The sequence below is a fragment of the Phyllobates terribilis genome, unplaced genomic scaffold (genome assembly GCF_046119375.1).
Source record: "Phyllobates terribilis strain yellow unplaced genomic scaffold, ASM4611937v1 Scaffold_1__5_contigs__length_1240528914, whole genome shotgun sequence".
In the NCBI taxonomy this organism is placed as follows: domain Eukaryota; kingdom Metazoa; phylum Chordata; class Amphibia; order Anura; family Dendrobatidae; genus Phyllobates; species Phyllobates terribilis.
Genome location: NW_027362761.1, coordinates 1,118,862,611 through 1,118,878,017, shown reverse-complemented (window position 1 = coordinate 1,118,878,017; position 15,407 = coordinate 1,118,862,611).

Sequence of the window (15,407 nt, the reverse complement as noted above, 5' to 3'; positions counted from 1 at the left end):
GCTAGCCGAAACTGGCATGAAAAGCAAAATAAATGGCAAACGTTTGTGGATTTTCAAAGAAATGGCATAACTGCTTTGATGAGTTGGAGCCCATGTGTTTATTTATGGGGCTAGGTCATGAGTGGAATTTCCAAAATCTCTGCCAGTTAGCATCTGCTTGCTCCTATGGCTCCTATACTCCTTTACAATGAGTATACCTCATAATATAAGGGATTGGTAATTCTTATTATTCACTAATAGATGCTAATATATTTACTTGTGTCATTGGCAATCTCCTCTCTATAACAGGTCACCAATGGTCTTAATATCTTTTTCTCCACTTTTTTTTCTTGTGCCAGCAGTATATACTGCCTACATATTTTCACTAATGCTTGGTAATTGTGCCAGCAGCATATATCAAGTTTATATAGTGGCTATTTGATTGCTTATTAATAGAGTTGAGCGAGCACTAAAATGCTCGGGTGCTCGAAGCTCGGGCCGAGCTCGCCGTGATACTCGGGTGCTCGACCCGAGCAACGAGCCCAATGTTAGTCTATGGGAGACTCGAGCATTTTTGCGGTGGCACCCCCGGCAGTCTTTCAAAAGCCTAACAAGTGCCCAAAACGATAGTGACAGTGCTCAAATGACATGGGGACAGCATGGGGATCGCCCCAGGAAGCATTTCTGACCCCCAGGTCACTGCTGTCAACAACGTGGTCAGAGGTATTAAGCCACTTTTACGGGCTCACAATAAAACGTTCAAAAACGAAAGGGAAACTTTTTTCCTGTGAAATATGTTAAGGAACATCCTTTCCACGGTAAAGACTTGTGTATAAGTTAAAATAAATGACCAAAAACAAAAATACTCCTCCACACCTTCGGCTATGTTCACAAGTAGCATTTTTTATGCGTTTTTGCACTTTTGTATTGCTTTCAACTATGACAAATGCATTCACCGTGAAATGTCATTTTAACATTTTACAACCTTATCTGGCCATGTGCTGTGTGACACATGCATAAAATGCTGAAAAGACAAGGGAACAGCATGGGGAAGACCCCTGGAAGCATCTCTGTCTCCCAGGTCACTGTGTAAAAGTGTGCCCATCATAAGTGATCCTTACCGCATCAGAAGATGCAGACTTGCAACTATCCCCATGCAAGTTCTAGTCCCAGGGCAGTGTTCAATTGTACCTCCCGCATTCCTTGCAATGCAAGCTCAAGTATGCAGCCTGCCACCCACCCACCCTCAGGCTGCAATACCATACTGCTTGCTTGCTTGAACTTGAAATTGGGCCTTTTAGGCATGTGGAGACGGAATCTGGCCACCACGTCATGGCTGTGTTGGCGGCCTGGAATCCATACTCAGTCCCCAGCCGCCCGGCGGCCGGGTGTCCATACTCGGTCCCCAGCCGCCCCGCGGCCAGGTGTCCACACACGGTCCCCAGCCGCCTGGGGGCAGCCGGGTGTCCATAAACGGTCCCCAGCCCCCCTATTTCTCCTTGGAACATCCCCCCACACACTTTTCTTAGCCAGGCCTGCTTTAGGCAGCATTGGATGAGCCCACCAGAGAAACAGACTCCTCCGGTGGGCCCTGACTTCTCCATCGGTGGAGTTGAGAGTGCCAAGGTGAGGAGCATGATGATGATGATGACAGAAGTTAGCATCTACTATGTTTTCTTTTAATGTAAGTGTGCAGCCTGCCACCCACCCACCCCCAGACTGCAATTCCATACTGCTAGCTTGCACTTGAAATGGGGCCTTTTAGTTTGGAGGAGGCTGAAGCTGGCCACTACCTCATGGCTGCTTCGGCAGCGAGGTATCCATACTCAGTCCCCAGCCGCCCATATTTGTTCTGGTGTGCCTTATACATAAGATTAAGCGCGTATACCAAAACATTTCCTGTGCCCTCCCCAGTGCGTTTAGTGGGAAGGAGAGCCTATTCCGCTGTAGTGTGTGCATGCCAAACCCCTGTTCATGGTACATGCGAAGATGTCTCCCACCTTGCACCTGTCGTTGCAGACTTGCAACTATCCCCATTCAAGTCCTTGTCCCAGGGCAGTGTTCAATTGTACCTCTCCCATTCCTTGCAATGCAAGCGCAAGTATGCAGCCTGCCACCCACCCACCCCCAGGCTGCAATACCATACTGCTTGCTGGCTTGCACTTTAAATTGGGCCTTTTAGGCATGTGGAGGCGGAATCTGGCCACCACGCCATGGCTGTGTCGGCGGCCTGGTATCCATACTCAGTCCCCAGCCGCCTGGTGGCCGGGAGTCCCCGCTTGCTCCCCAGCCTCCAGGGGGTGGCCGGGTGTCCATACTCGGTCCCCAGCCATCCCTATTTGTCCCGGTAACCTTTCCCACACTTTTCTTAGCCTGGCCTGCTTTAGGGCAGCATTGGCCGAGCCCACCGGACTATCAGACTCCTCCGGTGGGCCCTGGCTTTTCCATCAGGGGAGTTGAGAGTGCCAAGGTGAGGAGCATGATGAGGATCATAGAAGTTAGCATCTGCTTTGTTTTGTTGTAATGCAAGCGCATGTATGTAGTAGCGGCTAGGCCTGAGGTGGTCAGCGTTTTGACGAATATCCTACCTCCTCCGAGGATTGCTGGATGTTTTCCTGCTACTATCCAAGTTCTATGACTCCCGTTAAAACAAAGCTTCAGGTGATAAATGATCGATGAGGTAGTGGCAAAGGAGAAAGAGCAGGAGGAACAGGGACCATTCACATTAATATCAGGCCAGTCAACCAGATATGTCTTGTAGGATATGTTTCTGTAACAAAAGGAGCGGTTCGGCTACACAGTTATAGGGCATACAGTGAGTGCAATGCCTACCAAAAATTTCGAGCCACTCCAAAGCCCCTTGGAAATGACATGGAGGTCAGAGGGCGTTAACTAAACCATTTTTTCCTTTTATAGCAACTGGGTCTCCCGTGCACTGTTGGCCTAAGCAGTGAATGGAAGGCTTTCCAAAAATTATGAAGAACTGCAATGTCCCTTACAAGAGCCATGTGTGACACCCCAGGGGTCTGGTCACCACAGTAATAGAGATATTACGTCGGAGAGCAAGTGGGAGGTTTCCTGGTCAGGATCCCTTAAACATGCAACATCCTCCTGCCCCAATCCTGGGAGGGGAGAATTCTGCCCTTATAAACTGGATCTGGGGCGGGGTTGAGTGAGTCAGAGAACAGTCAGAGTCAGAGTGAGAGCAAGGTAAAGTAACAGCAAGGAGCTCTGTAGGAGCTAGGAGCTAAAGACCAGGGGCAGGAAGCTGAGCAGAGCTCGCCCTGGCAGAAGACAATAGGAACTGGACACAGGAGTCCGAAGCTGTGAGGACTTATATATCCAGCAGCAGAAACCAGCCGGCAGGGGATTTCAGGTCCTCTGGCCATAGAAGCCCGGAGGCTCAGTCACAAGCAAGGGACCAGCACCGCCGTCGTGGAACGGAGGCTAACAGAAGGCCCCAAGTCACCAGCCATACGGGTGAGCACTACATGGTACACTCAGGGACGTGGGCTACTTCTACCCACTTACAGCAAGGTAGCCAGGAAGAGTGCAGACAGACGGGGAGGCCTACAACTCCACCTGGCCAGGGGAACTCCTGCTTGCTCACAGACTGACCAGGCCTCTTATGCTAGCCAGTACTCCCGGGAGGGTCTACCTTATAATCATCAGTAAAGACCCTGAACTGCACTGCAAAGACTCTGAGTCATTCCTGCTGCGCTCGTGCACCATCACCCCCATCATCCACACTCACTGCCCTGAGGCTTATACTCCTCCTGAGGGGAGTTATCCCATTCTATGCTGCGCACACAACACCAGCCTCAGCGGTCTGCCTCGCAGCGGTGGTACTCCCTGACCGCAATCCACGGGTGACGCAGTCGGACAATTAACCTCAAAACCTAAGAAAGACTGCCACTGGTTTGACCAGCCTGAGCCACGGGACCAGGTCACCGCCACAGAGACTACAGACCCCAGAGACCCGGCACCGGGTATCCCACACACGTGTACACATGGCCCAGGGGGCGCGTCACATGTAGTACAGCATATTACAAACATAAGTCCCATTATTGGGGAGTGGGTGTCCCATGGTATTTGCTTATGCTTTCCAAGCAAAAGCTGCCAAAAATTAGGACGGAGCAACTTGCAATGCCCCTTACAAGAGCCATGCAGTACAGCATATTACAAACATAAATCCCATTATTGGGGAGTGGGTGTCCCATAGTATTTGCTTATGCTTTCTCAGCAAAAGCTGCCAAAAATTAGGATGGAGCAACTTGCAATGCCCCTTACAAGAGCCATGCAGTACAGCATATTACAAACATAAGTCCCATTATTGGGGAGTGGGTGTCCCATAGTATTTGCTTATGCTTTCCCAGCAAAAGCTGCCAAAAATTAGGACGGAGCAACTTGCAATGCCCCTTACAAGAGCCATGCAGTACAGCATATTACAAACATAAGTCCCATTATTGGGGAGTGGGTGTCCCATAGTATTTGCTTATGCTTTCCCAGCAAAAGCTGCCAAAAATTAGGACGGAGCAACTTGCAATGCCCCTTACAAGAGCCATGCAGTACAGCATATTACAAACATAAGTCCCATTATTGGGGAGTGGGTGTCCCATAGTATTTGCTTATGCTTTCCCAGCAAAAGCTGCCAAAAATTAGGATGTAGCAACTTGCAATGCCCCTTACAAGAGCCATGCAGTACAGCATATTACAAACATAAGTCCCATTATTGGGGAGTGGGTGTCCCATAGTATTTGCTTATGCTTTCCAAGCAAAAGCTGCAAAAAATTAGGACGGAGCAACTTGCAATGCCCCTTACAAGAGCCATGCAGTACAGCATATTACAAACATAAGTCCCATTATTGGGGAGTGGGTGTCCCACAGTATTTGCTTATGCTTTCCAAGCAAAAGCTGCCAAAAATTAGGACGGAGCGACTTGCAATGCCCCTTACAAGAGCCATGCAGTACAGCATATTACAAACATAAGTCCCATTATTGGGGAGTGGGTGTCCCATAGTATTTGCTTATGCCTTGCAAGCAAAAGCTGCCAAAGATAAGGACGGAGGAACTTGCAATGCTGGCACCCTGGTGGTATAGTGGTGGTGGAGGCTGAGGATAAGGAGAAGAAGATTAAACAGCCGAAGCGAGGAAGCGTATACCCATGTGTGGGTGTGAAGCGGTGCATGTGAATACACCTCCCGAAATAACACAGTGGATTTGACTTTATGTTACTCTGCTGTCATTTGGTGGTGATGCGAAGTCTGGCCCAATCCAGCCCTTGTTCATTTTGATAAGGGTCAGCTTGTCAGCATTGTCAGTTGACAGGCGAGTGCGCTTATCAGTTATAATTCCCCCAGCGGCACTGAAAACACGCTCCGATAACACGCTAGCGGCAGGGCAGGCCAGGACCTCCAAGGCGTACAGAGCGATTTCATTCCAAGTGTCCAGCTTGGATACCCAATAATTAAAAGGCACAGAGGAATCACGGAGGACGCTGGTACGATCGGCAAGGTACTCCCTCACCATCTTTTGAAACTTTCCACTCCTTGTGAGAGTACCCCGCGCCTCAGGGCCTGTAAGCTGGGTGTCAGAAAACTGTCCCAGAACGTTGACAGTGTTCCCCTGCCTCTGCTGGATTGGAGTTGCATCTCTCTCGCCTTTACGCCTTGGTTGGGCAACGAACTGTGACCTCTGCCGCTAGCGTGTTCAGATGGGAATTTTTTTAAGAGTTCTGCAGCAAGGGCCTTCTGATATTGCCCCATTTTTGCAGACCTCTCCACCTCAGGAATAAGAGAGTGAAAGTTCTCCTTGTAGCGGGGGTCTACAAGTGTCACCAACCAGTAATGACTGTCACCCAACATTTTGACAACTCGAGGGTCACGGTTAAGGCAGCGTAACATAAAGTCAGACATGCGTGCCAGACTGGTAAAGGGCAAGATTTCCGTGTCCTCGCCAAGATGACGACTGACCATGCTCTCCTCCTCCTCCTCCTCTTTCTCCTCCCCCCTGTCCTCAGGCCACCCACGCTGAACCGACGGTATGACACTTGTACAGGTACTACCGTCTACAACGCATGATAGCAGCTCCTGTTCTTCCTCCTCCTCCTCCTCCTCTCCCTCATTGTCCCCCAATGCACGTTGGGATGAGATGAGGCTGGGCTGTGTGTAATCGCCCGCTACGGCTTCTTGATCCATCTCATCATACTCTGGCTGCAATGCCTCCTCTTTAATTCTCTGCAGAGAGCGTTGCAAAAGACAGACAAGTGGGATGCTGACACTAATGATGGCGTCATCGCCACTCACCATCTTGGTGGCCTCCTCAAAGTTTGTCAGGATGGTACATATGTCAGACATCCAGGTCCACTCCTGAGGTCTTATGTGTGGAGTCTGACCTGAATATCGGCGGCCTTGTTGCAGCTGGTACTCCACAACTGCTCTCTTCTGCTCACAAATCCTTTGCAACATGTGGAGGGTAGAGTTCCAACATGTGGGGACATCACACACCAGTCGGTGTGCCGGAAGCTGCAAACGCTGCTGCAACACAGCAAGGGCGGCGGAAGCTGTAGCCGACTTGCGAAAATGAGCTGACAGGCGGCGTACTTTCACGAGCAGATCTGGCAACTCGGGGTACGATTTAAGAAACCGCTGAACCACGAGGTTAAGCACATGAGCCAGGCATGGTACGTGTGTGATCTCACCTCGCCTCAGAGCCGCCACCAGGTTATGGCCATTGTCACACACGACCATGCCGGGATGTAGGTTCAGCGGTCTCAGCCACAGATCTGCCTGCTCTTTCACAGCTGTCCACAACTCACAAGCAGTGTGAGGTTTATCACCTAATCTTATGAGTTTCAGCACAGACTGTTGCCGCTTGGCGGAGGCAGTACTGCAATGCTTCCAGCTTGTAACTGATGTGGTGATATCTGAGATGGAGGCTGAACATGAGGAGGAGGAGGAGGAGGAGGATACGCAGGAGCTGTACACTGTGGGGGCAACTCTGACTGACATAGGGCCCGCAATCCTCGGTGTGGGGAGGATGTGCTCCGTCCCAAGGTCCGACTGGGTCCCGGCCTCCACTATGTTTACCCAGTGTGCCGTCAGAGAGATGTGCCGTCCCTGGCCACAAGCACCTGTCCACGTGTCCGTTGTCAGGTGGACTCTCCCAGTAACTGCGTTGTTGAGGGCACGGCAGATGCTTTAGGACACGTGCTTGTGTAGTGCGGGGATGGCACACCGGGCAAAATAGTGTCGGCTGGGGACCGAGTACCGAGGGACGGCCACCGCCATAAGATTGCGGAAGGATTCCGTCTCCACCAGCCTAAAAGGCAGCATTTCCAATGCAAGCAGTCGTGAAATGTGCGAATTTAGGACTGAAGCCTGTGGGGCGTTAGCTGCGAATTTCCGCTTTCGTTCAAAGGTCTGGGATATGGACAATTGAACGCTGCGGTGGGACGTGGACGTGGACGTTGATGCTGTTTCTTGAGAAACTGCCATAACAAGTGAAGACTGAGAGGAGGAGGCATCTTTACATGCAGTATGGACAGGGGATTGCTTTGCACACACAACGGGGGGTTCTATTGCACGCACAACAGTGGAAGAAGCAGTGGTGACACCCGCTGACACTGGTCGTGGACCCTGGGTTTTGCCCCACAAAGTCGGGTGCTTTGCTGCCATGTGCCTGATCATGCTGGTTGTGGTCAGGCTGGTAGTTTTGTCACCCCTGCTGATGCTGGCATGGCAGGTGGAACATATGGCCTTTTTGGGGTTATCAGCAGAGTCTTTAAAAAAATTCCAGACTCTGGAAGACCTACCGCTTGTACTGGCAACGTCCCTCGTGTTGGTGTTACGGGGAACGGTTGCCTGCCTTCTGTCTGCGGCCACCACACTGCTTCTTCCTGCCTGTTGGGGTACTCTGCCTCCCTCCCCCTGTGTGCTGCTGGCCTCACTCTGCATGTCCTCCTTCCACGTTGGGTCAGTTGCTAGATCATCCACCACCTCCTCCTCTTCCACTTGCGCACCACGATCCTCCTCCTCACTTACTGGCAATTGTGTCTCGTCATCGTCCACCTCTTGTGACAGATTGCCAACGTCGACTTCCTGTGGCCGTGGCTGTTCAAATATTTGGGCATCGCAACATGGGATCTCCTCTTCCATCACTTCAAGCGTATCAGGCGAGGGGCCCAAATATGGAAATGGACCAGTGAACAGCTCTTCAGAGTGTCCAAGTGTGGGATCACTTGCTGTCTGACGACACTCGGCATGGTGGGAGGAAGGAGCATCAGGGTGAGGAGGAGTATGCGGTCGAGACTCACGGCTACTAAGAGTTGACCGTGTGGAAGACACACCGAAGGTGGTGGTGCCCAGGTAACTGGAAGTATTATCTGCTATCCAATTAATAACCTGTTCACACTGATCAGTTCTCAATACTGGTGTTGTTCTGTGCTTCCCTAGTAATTCGGTCAAGAAGTGGGAGCGAGAAGATGTGGCTGTTGGTTTTGGCACATTTTCACCTTGGCCACGGCCCCGTCCTCTGCACGAACCATCACCAGAACGTCCACTTCCACGTCCCTTGCCACGCGCCTTGCCCATTGTAAATAAAGTAAAATAGCTTAGACTTGCACTATCAATGGAGAAAGGGTAAAAAGAGTAGATTAGAACCGTGGAAGAGGAAAACCACAGTTATTGTTTACTGGGGTATACCACACTTTTTTAAATAGAGATATTTGCGGCTGAGCAGTGAGCGACAAACTCAAACTGCTTTTTTTTTAAGATACCAAAGGCCCAAAACTGGATAGTATAGCTATTTGACCCGTGGAACTGCGAAACCACACTGGGATGTCGGGCCTACACAAGACTATTTTCAACAGATATATTTTCGTGTCACAACAGCCAGGAGACACTACTGTTTTTCTTTACGGAAAAAACTACCAAAAGCTGAATAATAGAGATTTTTTACCGTGGGATGGCAAAACCACAGTTATTGTTTACTGGGGTATACCACACTTTTTTAAATAGAGATATTTGCGGCTGAACAGTGAGCGACACACTCAAACTGCTTTTTTTTTAGATACCAATGGCCCAAAACTGGATAGTACAGCGATTTGACCCGTGGAACTGTGAAACCACACTGGGTTGTCGGGCCTACACAAGACTATTTTCAACAGATATATTTTTGTGTCACAACAGTTAGGAGACACTACTGTTTTTCTTTACGGAAAAAACAACCAAAAGCTGAATAATAGAGATTTTTTACCGTGGGATGGCAAAACCACAGTTATTGCTTACTGGGGTATACCACACTTTTTTAAATAGAGATATTTGCGGCTGAACAGTGAGCGACACACTCAAACTGCCTTTTTTTTAGATACCAAAGGCCCAAAACTGGATAGTACAGCGATTTGACCCGTGGAACTGTAAAACCACACTGGGATGTCGGGCCTACACAAGACTATTTTCAACAGATATATTTTTGTGTCACAACAGTCAGGAGACACTACTGTTTTTCTTTACGGAAAAAATTACCAAAAGCTGAATAATAGAGATTTTTTACCGTGGGATGGCAAAACCACATTTATTGTTTACTGGGGTATACCACACTTTTTTAAATAGAGATATTTGCGGCTGAACAGTGACGACACACTCAAACTGCTTTTTTTTAGATACCAAAGGCCCAAAACTGGATAGTACAGCGATTTGACCCGTGGAACTGCGAAACCACACTAGGATGTCGGGCCTACACAAGACTATTTTCAACAGATATATTTTTCTGTCACAACAGTCAGGAGACACTACTGTTTTTCTTTACGGAAAAAACTACCAAAAGCTGAATAATAGAGATTTTTTACCGTGGGATGGCAAAACCACAGTTATTGTTTACTGGGTATACCACACTATTTTAAATAGAGATATTTGCGGCTGAACAGTGAGCGACACACTCAAACTGCTTTTTTTTAGATACCAAAGGCCCAAAACTGGATAGTACAGCGATTTGACCCGTGGCACTGCGAAACCACACTGGGATGTGGGGCCTACACAAGACTATTTTCAACAGATATATTTTTGTGTCACTACAGTCAGGAGACACTACTGTTTTTCTTTACGGAAAAAACTACCAAAACCTGAATAATAGAGATGTTTTACCGTGGGATGGCAAAACCACAGTTATTGTTTACTGGGGTATACCACACTTTTTTAAATAGAGATATTTGTGCGTGAACAGTGAGCGACACACTCAAACTGCCTTTTTTTAGATACCAAAGGCCCAAAACTGGATAGTACAGCGATTTGACCCGTGGAACTGCGAAACCACACTGGGATGTCGGGCCTACACAAGACTATTTTCAACAGATATATTTTTGTGTCACAACAGTCAGGAGACACTACTGTTTTTCTTTACGGAAAAGACTTCCAAAACCTGAATAATAGAGATTTTTTACCGTGGGATGGCAAAACCACAGTTATTGTTTACTGCGGTATACCACACTTTTTAAATAGAGATATTTGCGGCTGAACAGTGAGCGACACACTCAAACTGTTTTTTTTTTAGATACAAATTGCCCAAAATGGATAATACAGAGGTTTGAACCTTGGAAGTGCAAAACAACACTTCTGTTTTTCTAGCCTACACCAGACTATTTTCAACAGATATATTTTTGTATCACAACAGTCAGGAGACACTACTGTTTTTCTTTGCGGAAAAAACTACCAAAAGCTGAATAATAGAGATTTTTTACCGTGGGATGGCAAAACCACAGTTATTGTTTACTGGGGTATACCACACTTTTTTAAATAGAGATATTTGCGGCTGAACAGTGAGCGACACACTCAAACTGCTTTTTTTTTAGATACCAAAGGCCCAAAACTGGATAGTACAGTGATTTGACCCGTGGCACTGCGAAACCACACTGGGATGTGGGGCCCACACAAGACTATTTTCAACAGATATATTTTTGTGTCACAACAGTCAGGAGACACTACTGTTTTTCTTTACAGAAAAAACTACCAAAACCTGAATAATAGAGATGTTTTACCGTGGGATGGCAAAACCACAGTTATTGTTTACTGGGGTATACCACACTTTTTTAAATAGGGATATTTGTGGGTGAACAGTGAGCGACACACTCAAACTGCTTTTTTTTAGATACCAAAGGCCCAAAACTGGATAGTACAGTGATTTGACCCGTGGAACTGCGAAACCACACTGGGATGTCGGGCCTACACAAGACTATTTTCAACAGATATATTTTTGTATCACAACAGTCAGGAGACACTACTGTGTTTCTTTACGGAAAAAACTTCCAAAACCTGAATAATAGAGATTTTTTACCGTGGGATGGCAAAACCACAGTTATTGTTTACTGGGGTATACCACACTTTTTAAATAGAGATATTTGCGGCTGAACAGTGAGCGACACACTCAAACTGTTTTTTTTTTAGATACAAATGGCCCAAAATGGATAATACAGAGGTTTGAACCGTGGAAGTGCAAAACAACACTTCTGTTTCTCTAGCCTACACCAGACTATTTTCAACAGTTATATTTGTGTCTGAAAAATCTGAGACATGTTTTTTTTTGGGGGGGAGACGGGACACACCAAAAGGTTAATAAGACGGGTATTTGTACAGTGTGAAGGAGGAAAAAAAAAAGGAGGATTTAGATGAAAAAAAAAGGATTTTTCCTGGCCCCCGACACCTGGTGCTAAGTCCAGCAATTTCAGCAACAGGAGCATACAGGACTGTAATGCAGCGTTTGCTGGTATAACCACTGCGTCTCCTATACAGCCTGCCTGCCTGGTATCTGGGATGGATATTAGTCCTGAAAAGGACTGTTTGTTTGTTCTGGCAGCCTTTACAGACCCTACACTAACTATTTCGCAGTTTATATCTCTCCCTAAATCAGCAGCGCTGTCCCTACACTGTCTAATCCGGAGCGACTGTGTCCAAGATGGCGGCGCCCCGTTTTAAATACTCGAGGTGACGCTGTGCGGCCAGCCAATCACTGTAATGCCCACAACCAACATGGCTGCAGCATTACAGTGACTGGCTGGCAATCCCTGCATGTTCATTGGCTCTGTAAAGAGCGCCAAACATGCAGGGCGGAGACCCGAGCTCCCGCCCGAGTAACCCGGAAATGCTCGGTGCTCGCCGAACATCCCGAGTAGCGTGATGCTCGGGCGAGTACCGAGCAGTGTCGAGCATGTTCGCTCAACACTACTTATTAACTATTTTCCGCACTTGCACTTTGTCTTTCTGCAGGCTTGAATTTTGGCAAAATGTCTTTACTATGTGGCTATGTATTTTCTATATCACATGCAACTTATATTGTGTATATACATCCTATTTAAGGTACTCCTGCACATTATTGTCGTTATAGGTGCATTGCTATACTGTATATACCTTGTGGGAAAATAATCCATTTGCTGAATAGATTTTGATATTCATTAGTTTTGAGGATTGACCAAAACATTATAATATTGTGGTCTTGTATATGCAGTATGTGTATAGCACATTTTTATTTGCTTTTTTAATTGTTTTGTTTTAGCTTCTTTGGTTAATAAATAATTTGATTCTTTTTGGTGATCCCTGTCAGTACATACTGCTTTCTTCTTTTGCATATGATATGTACTGTTTCTCTGTATGTGACGGGTAGATCCCTAGTTGCACATTTTTTGGGGGTGGTGCCCTCTCCCCTTTTTCTCTCTTGTAAGACTATATAGGCACTATAGTTACCATTATCTGATAGGAACATTGGCCCCAATTCTTCAAGGCTATTTCGTCAGAATTCTGGAGTGAGTTGCTCTGAAAAGTTGCAAAATTGAAAGTTGCGACTTTTTGAATTTTCAAGCTGAAATTGGGGGACGGGGGCATGACATAGCAACTCGTTTAATTTATGACAAGCTGTGGCATTCCCTACGTCAGAAATCTTACTCTAGTATTTGCCTGGAGTAGGATATGTGCAGAGGTGCACATAGGCACAGGCCACTTGTCAGACACTCCCTCCTGAGTCAATTAGGGCCATTTACTACTACTATCACTGCACTACTATGGTATAAGCATACATTATATAATTGTTATGTGGGCACTGTGGTTGGCACTAAAATTTGAGCATTATCCTTTTCATTGTTATATGGGAAAATGTCTGCCACTATTACATGGCTACTTTCACTGACACCATTATATGAGAATTATGGATGGTTCTATTGTGTGCACACTGTTGATATTACTATTATAGGAACACTGTGGCAGGCACTATTATTTGGTCACTATGGCTAGCTCTACTGTATAGCACTACAACAAAACTATTATTTATATGGAAGATGTCATCGGAAAATGACCTATTGTAGAATTCGGGTTTCTGTGTTTCATATATTTAAAAAACATGTTGGCATTGTTTTTTTGTTTTGTTTCTTCATGTCATGATCTTTATTAAAAAAGCAAAATTAGTAATTTTGCAATTTTCACTCTGGACACTGGGGCTATTTTAGACTTATAGGGGCCGATTCATCAAAGCCTTTTAACACACAAAAGTGGTGTCAAAGGTTTAAAAAGTCATAATTTTTTTGAGCAACGTGAAGTCTGCAACTTTTGACAATTTCACACCCCTTTCAATCAGCTTGTCCAAAATGGATGGAGTTTGGGTAGAGTCGGGCAGGACAAGGTATGGTCATGCCTGCCTGTAAAATTTATAAACAGTGGTGGCATTTTTTTTTACGACAGAATTGCTACTCCAGTCCCGGACTGGAGTAGCATTTCTGGCGAGGTGCACAGAGTTGCATGCCACTTAGAAGAGGCACTAAATTCATTAAGTGGGGCACACCTCTTAATGTATTCAGCACCTCTTCTACTCCATTAAGACTGGCATAGTGTAAATATGCTCTACTCCATTCTTGAATCGGCTCCATACTTCCTGTCCTTTCAGGAATATCTTGGAGACAGGATTGCAATGACAGATGAGATCACACCTCTATACACAGGAGATAACTTAAAGTAAGATCCACCATTCATAATAGGTGATATCACAGCTGACCCTGCTCCCCCTCTCTTCGCAATGATCTATTCACACGCTCATTAGATGCCTCAGTACAAATATAGGATATGTGTCTTTTTATTGTGGCTTATGTACAGTTGTTGTTTTCTGGAACAATGGGAAGTATGAGTAAAAAAAGTCACAGTGACCAGTGTGAAAACTAGCATATTTGGATTTTTTATTTTTAATACAGATTGTGATATGAAAAAAAAAATACATTTAACAAAAAACACTAAATTAAACAATAGGCCATTTTCTGATGGTAACTGTAAGAAGAAAATATTGGGACGCATCTTTTATTCATTGAATTTAAGGTTTTATTTCCAATTGTTTTTCATCCGTTTGCCATGTTATCTGAGTTTACTAACATTTCTGAAAAAATGGCTCATTTTAAAGAGCTCTGTGATACCAGAGTAGTGTTATAATTGGAGCCACCATTCCCTCTCAAATATTCAACGATCACCTGTGTGTGATATTATTGAGAAGTAGAAAAAAACGCAGCAACTCGGCATCAAAATGGAGATCATGCTGAGTCTCATAGTGCATAGACGTCGCCAACACTCTCAGAGCTGCAGAGTTCGTCTAGCATTACCGCTGGCACAAAAATTGTTCTCCAAGAGCTTCAAAGCATGAGTTTCCATCTTTGAACAGTTGCATACAAGACTTGTATCACCAAGCACAATGCCAAGGGTCAGATGGAGTGGTAAAAAGCTACCACAACTGGACTCTGGAGCAATGAAACATTTTTTGTTGAATGACAGATCACAATTCTTTCTTGCAGATCACAATTCTCCATCCATCTCCTTCTTCTCCATCTCTGATGGATGAGTCTGGGTTTGGCGAATACCAGCAGAACGTTACCTGCCTGACTGCATTGTGCTAACAGTAAAGTTTTATTGGGGAGGGATAATGCAATGTTTTTTTTCAGGGGTTAGCCCCCTTAAGAACATCCTTCCGACATAAACCGGCCACAACCAGATGCTCCCTGCAAGATTTCAGACAGAGGAGTGTAAATAATTATCAGAAGTGTTGTCCAAGAGCCAAGGACCACCTGTGGAAAGCTATAGAAAGACCTGGAATCAGCAGATACACTTGTTTCAAAGAAAACTGTAAGTAATGCACTCCACCTCCATGGCCTGTATGCACGATCACCATACAAGACTCCATTGCTGAACAAAAAGCATGTGCAAGCACATAAAAAGTTTGCTCAACAACATTTAGACAAGCCTGTGAAATACTGGGAGGATATAGTCTGTTCAGATGATGTCAAAATTGAACACTTTAGATTCCATAATATACACAATGTTTGGAGGCCAAAAGGCACTGCATGTCACCCCAAAAACACCATACCAACAATGGAGGTGGAAACATCATGGTGTGGGGCTGTTTTTCAGCAAACT